Raw genomic sequence first — 16,620 nt, forward strand, 5'->3', positions numbered from 1 at the left:
GTTTTTATATTACCACAACTTATTTAATGGATAACATGTTTTTATATTAACTTTAGTACATTAGTGGGACCGGCTCGTGAGCATGTACTATTCCACTTCACTTACTCGTGGGTTCCATGTCTGCTCTCTCTCTCTCCTCGCTTCTATGTTTAGATGCACGGACAAACACGAAGAACGCGCGGGTGGTGTTGCCATTGACTGTATCTGGACGCGTTCACAAGTTACGGCACCACTTTCACGTAATACCAGTACTAGTATTATATGTCACAAGTTTAGGAACAAAAGTGACCGTGACGGACAAGTTAGGCTAGTAGTATCTACGATCAATTAAATGTGTGGATAAATAAATGTATCGCCTAGTGCTCAAACAAGGGGACTGCTCGCGCCCTACAAGTATTTGGAACTGATTTCTAAAAAAAAATTGGAATTGACGTGGTATTTAATATGAAATGTTTGCGATGGGAAGGAATACATGTCGCTTGATAATGTTTTATATGTAATTTGATACGGCTCTAGCAGAACATTCAATCGATCAAACCATAGATTTCATTCAGTTTGACTGTGACTTTACATTCATACAACGATCAAACTAAAATAAATGCAAATGATAAATCCCAAATGTTCGGATTTTAAGCATGGCAATCCGAACATTCTTCATGGCATATTTAGATCACGCGGCGGCGGTGGAGGCGTCTTGTGGCGGGAAGCGGCTCCTCTGTCGTGCTCTCTGTGTCATCTGGCCACTGACCGGCGGCGACGGCGGTGTCTTGCGCCGTTGTCGGCATACTCCTGGACATTGACCATAGCTTCAAGGAAGGCCAGAATGTTCTGGACTTCGGTATCTAGGAGCTAGTCAACTAGCGGGAGGAGGAAACTGGCATTGCTGCAAGGAAGCGGTCAACGGCGGCAATCCATGCCGCTGAGGGGGGCACTGGCACCGGCACGGGGACAGGTGCTGGCAACGGCGCGGCGGAGACATTCTTGTGCATGGGCACTGACACGGGCGCGCGCGTTAGTGCATGCGCATGCGCTGGTAGGTGCACGGGCACGTGAAAGTCAGCGGGGACCTCGTGGAACCCGTGGCTTCAAGCTTGGTGACAATGTGCGGCTCCCAGGCCATCAATGCCACCGGATAGGCGCTGGCGCTGTTGGGGCGACGAGAGCTGGAATGGGAGCAGGGACATGCGCGGCGTCTTCCCGCAAGGGCAGTTCAAGCTCGTCCCAAAGCGCCTTATGTTCTTGAGACTCTAGCTGGGTGTCTTCCTCAGGAAACTGGAATACTAAGGGTAGACCATCGTGATGCGGCTTGGCGTACGGTGAGGTCAGGCTGGTTGGAGGTAGACGACAGGAGAATCCGAGAAGAGAGAAGATTGTAGCAAGATTGGGAGTGCGGGGGTGATTTAAACTGCGGCGCCGACGCCATTAAAAGTGGGGGTAGTTGGGAGGAAGGTGGGCGGCGAAGCCTGGTCAAAGGGCTCGCCTCCCGGCGAGCCTGCGCAGCGGCCTGCTCGCACGCCTCCCAGTCAGCTGGCGCAGCGGTCTGCTTGCACGCCTCCCAGCGACTCACACACTTGCTTGGATGGCACCTGCCGATGAGAAGCGGGACTCGTGGCGACACATAGGTCTAATGCCCACGGTTTGAATAGTGGAACCATTCGCATTAACGTGACATGTCTTTGTTCCAAAATACCTTGACTCTTCATTTGTGCAACTTTTCATTAGCAGCTTGTCTCAAATTCAACAAAAAAAATGACAACCTATTTGTGCCATATCACGCGACCATGCTCAGTTTCATGAATTTTAGGTCAGTTTTGGATTTTCTAGAATTTAAAATCCAGGATTCAAATCAATATCATAACCTGCATCATGAAATAAATTTTCAAGCCATACATCTTTACTGTTGTATATGTTAATATTTCTTAAGAAAGGATTTGGCCAAACATTTTGCTTACTAAGACTTCAGACAAGTTATATATGCAGAGTAAAAAAGATAATCCATCTATACCAGTGCATTGCCTGATATAGTAACTCTAGTAGACACGAACAATGCACAAACAAAATCAACAAACGGAGCTCCATTCTGTGCTCATCCTAGTGTAGTACTATTAGTAAAAGGCAATGGAGTTGATGGGTGACCTCGGGTAGCGGCGACCAAGGGAAACCGTGCTCGGCACGGTAGGTAACATGGGCTAGTTACTAAAGCATCCCTCTATTGTTCATCGGTTGTCATTATGGACCGGGGACATGAGGGGAATTTCCTAGGGCTGGAATTCTGGCCGCCAGATATTTTGACTCGAAACACGGAGGCTCGAGTGGAGGCGCGAAGTTTAATATCACGGTTCTTTTGGTTGGGGTTAGATAATGTGCGTACCACGCGCGCCATCAGCAGGACACGAGCCCAGTTCTGGCTCGTACACCGTCGGGTGCTACCATTCGAGAATTGAAACTGCGTTATATCGACTAGAGGGGGTGAATAGGCGATTTTTATGAATTCTTCACTGAGGAATTTGCGGGTGAGGAAATTCCTTAGCGAAGAACTACTTGCAGCGGAATAAGTACTCAAAAGTAAACATAACAGAACACAAGCATGGTCATCATGATGAAATGAAGACAAGCACAGAGTACAGGCGTAAACACATGATAACACAGGATGAAGACAAACAGACTGAAGAAAATTGAACTGAGGAAATTGAGAAAGTCTTCAAACAGATATGAACAAGCACACAACAACTGTAATGAGGAAATGAAAGAGTTGAGGAAATAGAACCAGTAAGCTTGGTGAAGACAATGATTTGGTAGACCAGTTCCAACTGCTGTCTCAGTTGTACGTCTGGTTGGAGTGGCTAGGTATTTAAACCTGAGGACACACAGTCCCGGACACACAGTCCTCACCGTATTCTCCTTGAGCTAAGGTCACACAGACCTCGCCCAATCACTCATTCCAAACCTTCACAAACTCAGTCACTCGGTGATCCACAATTTCCTCTTGGATGCTCTAGACCATGACACCTAACCGTCTGGAAGAAGCACAGTCTTCAAAGGTAATAAGCGTCGGATCTACGCAAGATCAATCTCTTCAGTGATGCTCAATCACTTTGGGTTTGTAGGTGTTTGGATTTGGGTTTTCCTCACTTCATGATTTTTGCTCAAAGTCCTCGGAGGATGGGATGCTCTCAAATGACAAGTGTCAGTTTCTCTCGGAGCAGCCAACCAGCTAGTGGTTGTAGGGGGTGGCTATTTATAGCCTAGGGAGCAGCCCGACATGATAAGACATAAATGCCCTTCAATGATATGACCGTTAGGTGGGTAGATATTTTGGGATAGTTGGCACAAGGCACAACAACGGTCGGAAATTTGAGTATCAAATTCCTCAGGGCTATCATGTTCCTCATAGTGTAGGCAATCCGCACTAGCGAATTCCTAACTCCTCAGTCAGAACAAATTCCTCAAAGACCATAAGAACTTCGTCTCTGTCACTGAAGAATATGACTGAACTGTAAGAGATTTCCAATGGCTTCACTCGAAGGGATTGGTAGGTGTAGGATTTTGAGTTGAGCATCACTTGGAAATTTTTCCTTAGTATTTCGTCGATCCCCTTTAACAGTACGGTGTTTCCTATGACTCAAGAAAGAGAAAAACGAAACAAAAGTCTTCACGCTCCATGTTCCTCGAATGAATGCCAAGTCTTCAAGGTCACACCAATTTCTTCACTTTCAAAGTCTTCAGAAATCTAAAGTCTTTAGTCGAAGAACTTCATTTTTAGGGGTCGACTTTCTCTGTAAATATCAAACTCCTCATAGACTTATAGACCTGTGTACACTCATAAACACATTAGTCCCTTAACCTATAAGTCTTCAATACACCAAAATCACTAAGGGGCACTAGATGCACTTACAATCTCCCCCTTTTTGGTGATTGATGACAATATAGGTTAAGTTTTCAACGGGGATAATCATATGAAGTGTAAATACTGATATTGAGGAATTTGATTGCAAGATATAGAAGAACTCCCCCTGAAGATGTGCATGGTGAGGAATTTGCTTTTGAAGCAATGCACACTTGAAGAGTAGAATCATGGAGGTCTCCCCCTATATCTTGTAATTCATACACGCATTTGACATATAATATGAAGAATTTGAAATGCATGATGAAATATGGTGATTGATGTAATTCAGCATGCGTGCATTAACATTAACGAGGAATAAGCATGCAGAAAATCTCAGCAAAAGTATCAGGCCACCATAGAGTTTAAGTTTACAACTCGATCCAGCAAAGTCATCAGAAGAATGAGAGTTGTAACTTAGCAAAGAAAACGCCCATATAAGATAGATCCGCTTGAAGACTAACTCAAATTTCTCCCCCTTTGTCATCGAATGACCAAAAGGATCGAAAATGAGGACTAACGCCCCTGAAGAATATCATGTTGATGGAGGAGCGCTAGCGTTGTTGGGGTTGTTTGTCGTAGTAGGGCCTGCCGCAGTGTCGTCCAAGTCTTCATGCTCTTCGGTTTCGCGATGAAGAATATGAGCTGGCCACCAAGGAAGGAACCTTGGCCTTCTTGTATTTCTTCGGTGGAGGTGCAGACCAGTCAAAGTCCTCCTTGAGACCCATTTGCTTCAGATCTTCTTCACCATATACATGTGACAGAATAGCCCAGGTGCGACCGAAGACTTCATGGAGGTAGTAATGGTTTTTCTTTACTGCATTGTGTGTAGCAGTCATGTTGTGAAGAATAGAATCAAACTAACGCTTGACCCATTTATGGTTTCGATCCACTTTTTGGTGAAGACTAAGCAGCTCATGGTCAGTCATCACCCTGGGAGCTGTGGCTTGAGGATTTGGCTTGGATGCATTAGCAGCAGAATCATGAGTGGCAGAGTCATCATTGGTGGAATAGGATGCAGCTTTGCGAAACTGACCATCCAATGGACGAATGCCTTCATCAATGATAGCTGGTGCCTTGCCCTTTTCATCAGCTGAGGAATATGTCCGCTTGAGGACTTCAATAGGGGACAAGTAGCTGAGGTGATTCTGAAAATCAGCCTTGTAGTTGAGTGAAGACCTTGTTCTGATGAATCTCATAATCCAAGGAGCATAAGGCTTCAACTCAAACGGAGAGAGTGCAACATTTGCCAGAGTCCTCATGAAGAAATCGTGATAGTTGACAGGAATGCCATGCATGATATTGAACAGCAGATTCTTCATGATGCCAACAACTTCCTCATCAGACGAGTCGTGGCCTTTGATCGGACTCATTGTCTTCGTCAGAATGTGTTAGACAGTTCTTGGCACATAGAGCAATGCTCTCACGAGGAATTTGGTCCTTGGGGCTTGACCAGGCTTCAGAGGCTTCATAAGCACTTGCATATAGTGAGCAGTGAGCTCAGGTTCTTGGTACAGGCAACGAGCTCCTTCAAGGGGAGGACTGATTGGCAGGGCATGAAGTAATTCAGAGGCCGGTGCTTTGTAATGAGTATTATCGGTCATCCAGTCCAGAACCCAGGTGTTGATGTCATCAGCATCGCCTGTGATGTGCAGGGTTGCATAGAACTGAAGAATAAGTTCTTCATTCCGATCACTGTGCAAAAGTTGAGGAGGCCTGCGTCATGAAGCACACTGAGGACAGGGGTGCAGCAAGGCAGTGATTCCATGTCCACGTGAGGAATATGCTCGTGGTCGAAGACTTTATCCTTGTTGAAGAGCAGTGAAGAATAGAAATTGGCCTGGCTAGCAGTCCAGAAGCGCTTCCTTCTAAGACGAGCAGAGTCATAGGGGTTATAGTCAGTGAAGAACACGTGCTCGCCGAAGAAGTCATCAGCCTTGAATTTCTGTTTTTTCGAGAATGGATCCTTTGGCTTGAGCTGAGGAGTGTCAGTCAATTGCATAACCACCTCAGGAATCGCAATCTCAGGTTCCACAGGCTGAGGAATTTCAGCTTCTTCTTCGGTGGCAGCCTGGGTCTTCAATTCTTCATTTACATTTTCTTCAGCACTAGTGGCTGGAATCTCTTCATGGACAGACGGTGTGGCATGTGGTTCATCAGATCCCATTTGAACTGTAGTTACTGGGGAGTGAGGAATCTGTTGCAATGGTGTGAACAGTGGAGAGTTGGGGTGTTGACTTTCCCAAAAGTCATCATTCAGCACGGGTGTGGTACAGCCAATGTCCAGATCTTTTTCTTCTTCCATTTCTTCAATGCCGGCTGATGAGGACATAGACCTAGGGTAGGGTAATAGGCCTGACCTATACCTCCTACCTAAGGTCCTTGTCCTAGAAGCAAAGAGGTTCAGGAGTAAATAGAGGGGACCCAACAAAGGTGTCGAGTGCAATCCACTCGACCTACCATTCACTCGGAGACCCCCCTTGTTTATGTCACTCGACCACTAAACCACTCGACGTGTAGAAGACCTAAAGCCACTCCGCGCAGCAACGGTCGGGCATTTACTCTTAGGCTTAATAGTCATTTATATTACTTTACTGCAGACGTTACCTGTAACACTCCTACTTTATGAACATTGAACTCCTTGTAACATGGACTGGCTGGGGTCCTGGCGCACTCTATATAAGCCACCCCCCTCCACTGGCACAAGGGTTCGCACCCCCTGTAACACACACGCATATAATCCAGTCGATCGCCTCCGGGCTCCGAGACGTAGGGCTGTTACCTCCTCCGAGAAGGGCCTGAACTCGTAAAACTTGTGCGTACAGCTTCTCCATAGCTAGGACCTTGCCTTTACATCCCTACCCCCCATTCTACTGTCAGACTTGGAACCACGACAGTTGGCGCCCACCTTGGGGCAGGTGTTTTAGCGACTTGTTGGAGAAGCTGCAATTTTTTCGATCCCCATCAGCATGGTTTCAGGCGGAGGATTGACCGAGGGCCGCGAGATCTGTCTCGGCGCGCTCGTATTCGTCGCCGACGACTCCGCTTGGCTCCAAGAGGCTCCACTCGACGTCGAGGCACTCCCCGTCCGCGGGGCAACGCACTTTCGCGCGTGCGTCCGTGGCGTCCTCCTGCGGCAGCCGTCGACCCAATATCGGTCGGCTCCTATGGCGTCTTCACACCCTGCAGCCCGCCGGCACAAGCGTTCCGGTCGGTCGAGGCTCCAGCGGTGGGTGAGGCACGCGGTGGCTCGCCAGTCGGCCACCCCTCAAGTCACGGCAATCGAGCCCGACGAAACTCTCTACGGCCTGTTCGACTGGCTCCGTTGAGACCGCATCCGAGTGCGACAGCAGTGACCCTGCGGCGGAAGTCCTGATGGTCAACGGACCGCGTAGTCCTCCTGGCTTCCCCTGCGTCGACGGTGGTGATGGCGGAGGCGATCCGTCGCGTGCCCACGAGGAGTACCGCCCCAAGCCCCTCTCTTCACAGCAGAGGGAAGAGCTTCACCGCCGTAACATGGATGCACTTCACACTCCTATCGTTGGAGAAACCCCCGAGGCCCGGGCCTTGGAAGAGGTGCGCCTGGCCAAATTGGCTGAGCGCACTCGACTGGAGAATCTCCAGCACGCACTCGGCGAGCGTGCTCGGTAGCGAGTTCCAGAATCCAGTCGACGTCAACTCTTTCCGCCTCCATCCCAGGTATATCGAACTTCGATCCAGAATCTCACAGCTGCTGCCCGAATAGCAGAGTCGATTCATCCCTCCCAGTCGGAGGCTGGTAGGGGTTTGATGCAGATCCGGGCTTTGCTCCGGGCGGCGGGGGAGCAGAACACAGTAGTGTCACAGTCTCGGAATAGGATTCATAGTAGATCTGTGATGGCAGACACAGTTCAGTTGGCTCACAGCCCGAGATCGCCTCCAAGGCGTGAGGGACGTGTACATCGACAGGATCAGTACAGGAACCGTGAGCAGTATGATACATCGACAGGATCAGTACAGGAACCGTGAGGGATGTGTACATCGACAGGATCAGTACAGGAATCGTCGAGTACCCACGCCTCCCCAAAGGAGTGGGTCATACGCGCCTCGGCAACACGATGACAAACGCCCTCACAGTGGTGGGCGAAGGATTCCAGTCGACTCCCGAGAGCCGGGCTTTGACGCGAGATCCATTCTCGTTCAAGGTCTGGTTGACAGGAACAGAGCACACAGAGATGGCCACGATAGAGATTACCCGACCGGCAGTAGGGTGCATGTTTCAGGCCCCGAGTGCTTCAGCAGAGCCATTAGAGCAACAATGATTCCTCCCAACTTCAGGTTGGCGACTGGAGTCAGCAAGTTCACTGGTGAGTCCAAGCTTGACACTTGGCTTGAGGACTACCGAGTGGCTGTGCAGATTGGTGGTGGTAATGATGAAGTGGCCATGAAGCACCTTCCTCTGATGTTAGAGGGCTCGGCCAGAGCGTGGTTGAATCAGCTAGCACCTGGCAGTATCTATAGCTGGGAAGAGCTCTCTCGGGTGTTTGTCAGAACATTTGAAGGTACATGCAAACGACCAGCAGGGCTGACAGAGCTACAGTCTTGCGTACAGAAGTCGAATGAAACTTTGAGAGATTATGTCCAGAGATGGATCACATTGCACCACACGGTGGAGAATGTGTCTGATCACCAAGCAGTTTGTGCCTTCAAGGAAGGCGTCAAGTATCGGGAATTGAATCTGAAGTTCGGTCGGACCGGAGATATGTCTCTGAGTCGAATGATGGAAATTGCCACCAAGTATGCTAATGGTGAAGAGGAGGATCGGCTCCGGAGTGGCAAGCACAAAACAGTCGCCCACGAAACCGGGGGAGGGAACTCCAGTCGGAAGCAGAAGCGCAAAGCCGAGCCAGCTGCTCCCGGAGAAGCCTTAGCCGTGACTCAAGGAAAGTTCAAGGGGAAGCCCAAAGGGCCATGGAACCCCAAGAAGGTAAAAGATCAAGATGGAAATGATGTGTTGGATTTACCGTGCCACATTCACACAAAAAAAGATGAGGAGGGTAATCTCATTTACCTGAAGCATACCACTCGGCAATGTCGGCTCCTAATCCAGCAATTCCGAGAGAAAGAACCCAAAGAGAAGGAGAAAGAATCAGACAAGGTTGAGGATAAGGAAGAAGACGATGATGGTTACCCCCACGTAAATTCGACTCTGATGATTTTTGCTGATGTTGAGAGCAAAAGTCGACTAAAAGTCATCAACAGAGAAGTGAACATGGTCGCCCCAGCGACGCCCAGTTATCTGAAATGGTCTCAGACTGCCATTACATTCGACCAGTATGATCACCCAACACACATAGCCACCCCTGGGAGGCAAGCGTTGGTGGTCGACCCAGTCGTCGAAGGCACTCGGTTGACTAAGGTTCTGATGGATGGTGGCAGTGGCTTGAATATACTGTATGCGGAGACCTTGAAAGGAATGGGCATTCCGATGTCCAGACTCAGTGAAAGAAATATGAGTTTCCATGGAGTTATTCCTGGCAAGAAGGCTGAATCACTCGGCCAGATCGCCCTTGATGTGGTTTTCGGTGATTCCAAGAATTACCGCAAAGAAAAGTTGACGTTTGAAGTCGTCGATTTCCAGAGTGCTTATCATGCTATTCTGGGCAGGCCAGCTTATGCACGTTTTATGGCTCGACCATGCTACGTGTACCTCAAATTGAAGATGCCTGGTCCCAAAGGAGTGATCACTATCATTGGCAATCGGAAGAAGGCAGAAGAGTGCTTCCAGAAAGGCTCAAAGATCGCCGATGCACAAATGGCAGTAGTGGAATTGTAGGAGTATCAAAAGAATGCAGATCCGAGTGATTTGTTATGAGCAAAGAAGCCTGCCACGAATTCAGCATTTCAGTTGTCTAGTGAAACGAAGCCAATTCATATTCACCCGACTGATCCCAATGCTGCTCCGACTCACATTTCGACAACGCTTGACTCCAAATAGGAAGAAGCGCTCATCCAGTTCCTCCGTGAGAACTGGGACATCTTTGCATGGAAACCTTCTGACATGCCGGGTGTTCCCAGGGGGCTGGCTGAGCACCGTTTGCGAGTCGACCCAAAAGTGAAACCAGTCAAAGATCATCTTCGACGGTCCGCCGTACAGAAGAGAAAAGCGATCGGTGAAGAAGTAGCTCGGCTCCTAGCAGCTGAGTTTATCCGAGAGATTTACCACTCCGAGTGGTTAGCCAATGTTGTCATGGTCCCCAAGAAGGACGACTCACTTCGCATGTGCATTGACTTCAAGCATATCAATCGGGCCTGCCCGAAAGATCACTTTCCTCTACCCCGCATCGATCAAATAGTCGACTCGACTGCAGGGTGTGAGCGCTTGTCCTTTTTGGACGCTTATTCCGGGTATCATCAGATCCGACTGTATGGACCCGATGAGATAAAAACAGCTTTCATCACTCCATTTGGGTGCTTCTGTTATGTCACCATGCCATTCAGCCTGAAGAATGCTGGAGCCACATTCATGAGGATGATTCAGAAGTGTTTACTCACTCAAATCAGTCGGAATGTGGAAGCATACATGGATGACATTGTGGTCAAGTCACGTAAAGGTTCCGACCTGCTGGCTGACCTAGCTGAAACTTTTGCCAACCTCAGAAGGTATGATATCAAGCTTAATCCATCAAAGTGTACATCGGAGTTCCGGGCGGAAAATTACTCGGTTTTCTCGTTTCCGAACGAGGGATCGATGCTAACCTAGAGAAAGTTGGTGCCATTCTCCGAATGAAACGCCTTGTGTGTGTGCACGATGTTCAGAAGCTTACAGGTTGTTTGGCCGCCTTAAGTCGATTCATTTCTCGCCTCGGTGAAAAGGCATTGCCTCTTTACCGACTGATGAAGAAGTCTAATAAGTTCGAGTGGACTCCTGAAGCTGATGCAGCATTTGCAGAGCTCAAAGCCCTGCTTTCCACCCAGCCGGTGCTTGCTGCCCCAATCAGCAAAGAGCCTTTACTGCTTTACATTGCAGCCACTGGACAAGTCGTCAGTACAGTACTTACGGTCGAGCGGGAAGAAGAAGCAAAAACCTATAAAGTTCAGCGCCCAGTATATTATGTTTCTGAAGTTTTGACTCCATCAAAGCAAAGATATCCACATTATCAGAAGCTTGTTTATGGGATTTATATGACCATGAAGAAGGTTGCACATTATTTCTCTGACCACTCCATTACAGTCTTCAGCGACGCTCCATTATCAGAGATTCTGAACAACAGAGATGCAACTGGTCGAGTGGCAAAGTGGGCGATTGAACTTCTTCCCTTTGATATTAAGTTTGAGGCAAAGAAAGCTATCAAGTCCCAAGCAATAGCAGATTTCCTCGCCGAGTGGATCGAACAGCAACTGCCAACTCAAGTCCACTCGGAGCACTGGACCATGTTCTTTGACGGTTCCAAGATGCTGAATGGTTCCGGTGCTGGGGTGGTACTGGTATCTCCCCGAGGAGACAAGCTCAGATATGTTCTCCAGATTCACTTTGATTCCTCCAATAACGAAGCAGAATATGAAGCACTCTTATATGGGTTACGTATGGCCATCTCACTCGGCGTCCGTCGCCTCATGGTCTACGAAGACACAGATTTGGTAGTCAATCAAGTGATGAAGGAGTGGGACGTCAGAAGCCCAGCTATGACTGGTTACTGCGATGCGGTGAGGAAGTTGGAAAAGAAATTTGAGGGGTTAGAGCTCCATCATATACCCCGACTGAAAAATCAAGCAGCCGATGATTTAGCAACGATAGGTTCCAAGAGGGAAGCCATTCCCAGCAACGTGCTTTTGGAACACACTCATACACCTTCAGTTCAAGAAGATCCTTTCACTAAAGAGCCCCCGCAGCCTAAGAGCACCACAGATCCGACTGAAGTCGAAGTCCCAGCCGTGGTCGACCTGATCATGGAGGTTTTGGTCATCACTCCCGACTGGACAGTGCCATACATTGCGTATATCCTTAGGAGAGAACTCCCAGAGAATGAAGAAGAGGCTCGACAGATCGTCCATCGATCCAAAGCCTTTACTGTGATAAAAGGACAACATTTTAGGGAAAGTGTAACTGGAGTCAGCCAGAAATGCATCACACCAGAAGAAGGTCGAGTGATCCTCAACGACATCCACTCGGGGACCTGTGGTCACCATGCGTCCTCTCGGACCATTGTGGCCAAAGCATATCGAGCCGGATTTTATTGGCCACGGGCAAATGAAATGGCGAAAGATATAGTCGACAAATGTGAAGGCTGCCAGCTTTACTCCAATATGTCCCACAAGCCCGCGTCAGCCCTGAAGACTATTCCACTCGTCTGGCCCTTTGCTGTTTGGGGATTGGATATGGTCGGACCCCTGAGGACTGGTAGGAGCGGCTTCACTCATGTGCTTGTAGCAGTCGACAAGTTTACCAAGTGGATTGAAGCCAAGCCTATGAAGAATCTTGAAGCCAGTACTGCCGGCAGTTTCATCAGAGAATTGACATTCAGATATGGAGTTCCGCACAACATCATCACTGACAACGGGTCGAACTTTGATTCTGATGAGTTCAGAGCCTTCTATGCTTCCCAAGGCATGCGAGTCGACTATGCTTCAGTCCCCACCCCCAGTCGAATGGACAAGCAGAAAGAGCAAATGGCTTGATTCTCAAAGGACTGAAACCCCGACTGATGCGTGATCTCAAGCACGCAGCAGGCGCCTGGGTCGATGAACTTCCATCAGTTCTTTGGGGATTGAGGACAACTCCCAATCGGTCGACTGGTCGAACTCCATTCTTCTTGGTTTATGGAGCTGAAGCTGTTCTGCCGAGTGACTTGCTTCACAATGCACCCCGAGTCGAGCTCTTCTCTGAAGATGAAGCAGAACAGGCCCGGCAGGACGCAGTCGATCTCCTAGAGGAGGAAAGAGAGATGGCCTTAATCCGGTCGACCATTTATCAGCAAGACTTGCGTCGATTCCACGCCAGAAACGTGAGGGGCCGAGCCTTTCAAGAGGGAGACTTGGTTCTTCGAGTGGATCAGCAGAAACCACACAAGCTCGCCCCTGCTTGGGAAGGTCCCTTCATTATCACCAGAGTTCTCCTAGTGGAGCATACCATCTTTACAATGTCGAGCATCAGAAAGACGAGCCACAGGCTTGGAACACGGAGCTGCTCCGCCCCTTTTATACTTAAGTACTCATTCGGATGAGATGTAATAAGAAATACCTTTGTAGTTTGTTTATCAAAGACAAGAGCTTTACAGTCTTCCTAAATGGTTGTTGTTACTTTTGTTTGCGTCTGAAATCCCCCAGTGGGTGACTTTGCCGCGAATCCGTTTCGCCTAAGTTTGTAAAATCCTACCGAGTGATGAGCAAGCCTCTCACTCGGAGGCTTAGCCGCGAATCTGTTTCGCCTAAGTTTGAAAAATCCTACCGAGTGGTGAGCAAGCCTCTCACTCGGAGGCTTAGCCGCGAATCCGTTTCGCCTAAGTTTGTAAAATCCTACCGAGTGATGAGCAACCCTCCCACTCGGGGGCTTAGCTGCAGTCCAGTACTCGCCTAAGTTGAAAAATCCCACCGAGTGGTGAGCAACCCTCCCACTCGGGGACTTAGCTGCAGTCCAGTACTCGCCTAAGTTTGAAAAATCCTACCGAGTGGTGAGCAACCCTCCCACTCGGGGGCTTAGCTGCAGTCCAGTACTCGCCTAAGTTTGAAAATTCCTACTGAGTGGTGAGCAACCCTCCCACTCGGAAGCTTAGCTGCAGTCTAGTACTCGCCTAAGTTTGAAAAATTCTACCGAGTGGTGAGCAACCCTCCCACTCGGGGGCTTAGCTGCACTCCAGTACTCGCCTAAGTTTGAAAAACCCTACCGAGTGGTGAGCAACCCTCCCACTCGGGGGCTTAGCTACAGTCCAGTACTCGCCTAAGTTTGAAAAATCCTACTGAGTGGTGAGCAACCCTCCCACTCGGGGGCTTAGCTGCAGTCCAGTACTCGCTTAAGTTTGAAAAATCCTACCGAGTGGTGAGCAACCCTCCCACTCGGGGGCTTAGCTGCAGTCCAGTACTCGCCTAAGTTTGTAAAATCCTACCGAGTGGTGAGCAACCCTCCCACTCGGGGGCTTAGCTGCAGTCTAGTACTCGCCTAAGTTCGAAGTCCATCCCCGTCTGCAAGGATGACGAGGTGCAGGTCGACCGCAACCTTCTCCTTCGGATCTGCACCACAAGTACAATGTGTGCTCCATCCCTATCCGCAAGGACGATGAGGCGCATGTCGACTGCAACCTTCTCCTTTGGAGCTGCGTCACAAGTACAATGTGCGCTCCATCCCTATCCGCAAGGACGACGAGGTTCAGGTCGACTGCAACCTTCTCCTTCAGAGCTGCGCCACAAGTACAATGTACGCTCCATCCCTATCCGCAAGGACGACGAGGCGCAGGTCGACTGCAACCTTCTCATTCGGAGCTGTGCCACAAGAACAACGTGTGCTCCTTCCCTATCCGTAAGGACGACGAGGTGTAGGTCGACTGCGACCTTCTCCTTCGGAGCTGCGCGATAAGTACAATAGCTGCATCTCAAGTACAAAGATTTTTCCAATTGAAGAGCAAAATCCACTCGGAGGCAAACACAAGCATATTCAGAGATAAACCAAGTTCAGATAAATCCTAAAGTTCCGGATGACGGATCAAAAGTATTCGAGCACCAAGCCCGAAGAAGTTTAACGATTACACAATCACTCGGCATTCCGAGGCAAATAAAGGTGGAGCATAATGTTTTTCGGTCACGCGTCAGGAGAAGGACTAGCTGGGTCGCAGAAACCGTCAAGGTCTATGCTGTCTGCAATGCGAGTGGCAGCGTCAAGAAAAGTGTCCATGAAGGATTGGAAGGTGTGATTCTTTGTGTTAGCAACCTTGAGCTCCGCCAGCTTGTCTTCTTTGACGTCTTTGCAGTGCACTCGGACCAAGGACAACGCGACATCAGCGCCACGGCGAGCAGATGACTTCTTCCACTCTTGCACTCGGTCAGGTATTTGATTCAGTCGAGCCATCAGAGACTCAAGATCTTGAGATAGTTCTGCCTGAGGCCAGAGTTCAGCATCAACCCGAGTCATTGCTGCCTTCAGGCGAGCAAGATAAGCAACCACGCTGTCCATGCGAGATTCCAACCGCAGCACATTCATCGCAACATCATCCTTGACTGGACAATTTATGGGATCGAGACCCGTCTCGACCCTCCCAGTTTCCGCTTCAAAGTCTTGGCAATGCTCTGCACAGTCGAGTAAATGATGAGTCGACGATATAATCAAGCTGGACAGTCGACCGTAATAAGTCAGTCAATCATCAGTACCTTCAAGTTTTAGGACCAGCTTTGCAGCAAGCTGGCCCAGATAAGACTCCAACTCGCCCTTCTTGGCCTTGAGGCTCCCAAGCTCATCAGTCTGCTTGTGCTTGTCTTTCTTCAATCGCTCGACCTCCCGATTGGTGTCAGAGACAGCAGCCTTCAGTTTGGAGTTCTCCTCTTCTAACTTGCCGACTGAAGCAAGCTTCTTGTCAGCAAGAGCCGTTTTCTCTCGCGCTTCCTTCTGTGCAGCAGCAAGATCCAGATCTTTCTTCTCCAAAGCCTGCTTCATTTTCTCTAAAGAAATAACATTCTTCAGACGGGCTTGGAGTTGACGGTTTTCACTACATACATGCTCGAGTGGAGTCACTCGGTTCAAAAAATGGAAAGGAAAAGGGCCGGCAGTGAGAAAGATAGTTGACGGTTGGTTACCTCCCATGGCAGCTACTTCATCACGAGCAGTCTTGAGATTCTTCTGGGCCAATTCCAGATCAAGGAGGCTGATTTGCTGCTTGTTCATTGCGGAAAGCTGAGCCCCAAGATCACAAGATTTCTGCAGTTTAAGCCATATCAGTTGACCAGGATAAAAAGACATCACAGTGATAGCTACTCTAAGACTACCGCCGAATCAAACATTCAACGGCAGTCTCGGGGACTACACCCAGTGGGTGCACTTGGCGTGCCCCCACTGGTTTGAATAAACACTCGACATGGTCTGCCCAGTGCGAGAGTAAAAAAAGCAGTTCTCAGACCATAGTCAACTGCCCGCAGTCAACCACGGTCTCGGGGACGACACCCAGTGGGTGCACTTAGTGTGCCCCCACTGGTTCTGGTGTCATTCGACCTGGCCAGTCCAGACCGAGTGACAAAATTCAGATTCTCAGACCACAGTCGACTGCCCGCAGTCAACTATGGTCTCGGGGACTACACCCAGTGGGTGCACTAAGAGTGCCCCCACTAGTTCAAAGATTCAATCCAAGACGACTGAAATTGACTCGTGCAAATTCAAAATAGTCATACCCCAGTGGGTGATCGGACAAGAAATATGATCAATCAGAAATCAACTAACCTGGACATTGGTCTGCAGAGCAACTCCGGCGTTGAAGGCCACCTGACTGGCCTCATGCACCATTTTCATCTGCCCCATCACAAGGTTCAACTGAAGAAGAGCTTCCTTGGCGGCAGACGGTGGGTCGTCCGGGGTTTGATACGAAGTGAAAAGCGATGATGGCAGAGTAGTCAGAGCAACCGCTGGGTCTGATGCGTGGGGTTGTATTGGTACAGCAGAAGTCTGAGCAGCTGATCCTGATGGGCAATCAGTCGACAGCGGGATAGCGAAAGTGACGTTGGTACGTGTCGGATCTGACGATCGTTCGACTGCCGTCTCAGGCGCTTTCCCGCTCAGTTCC

The sequence above is a fragment of the Aegilops tauschii genome, chromosome 4 (assembly GCF_002575655.3).
Source record: "Aegilops tauschii subsp. strangulata cultivar AL8/78 chromosome 4, Aet v6.0, whole genome shotgun sequence".
In the NCBI taxonomy this organism is placed as follows: Eukaryota; Viridiplantae; Streptophyta; class Magnoliopsida; order Poales; family Poaceae; genus Aegilops; species Aegilops tauschii.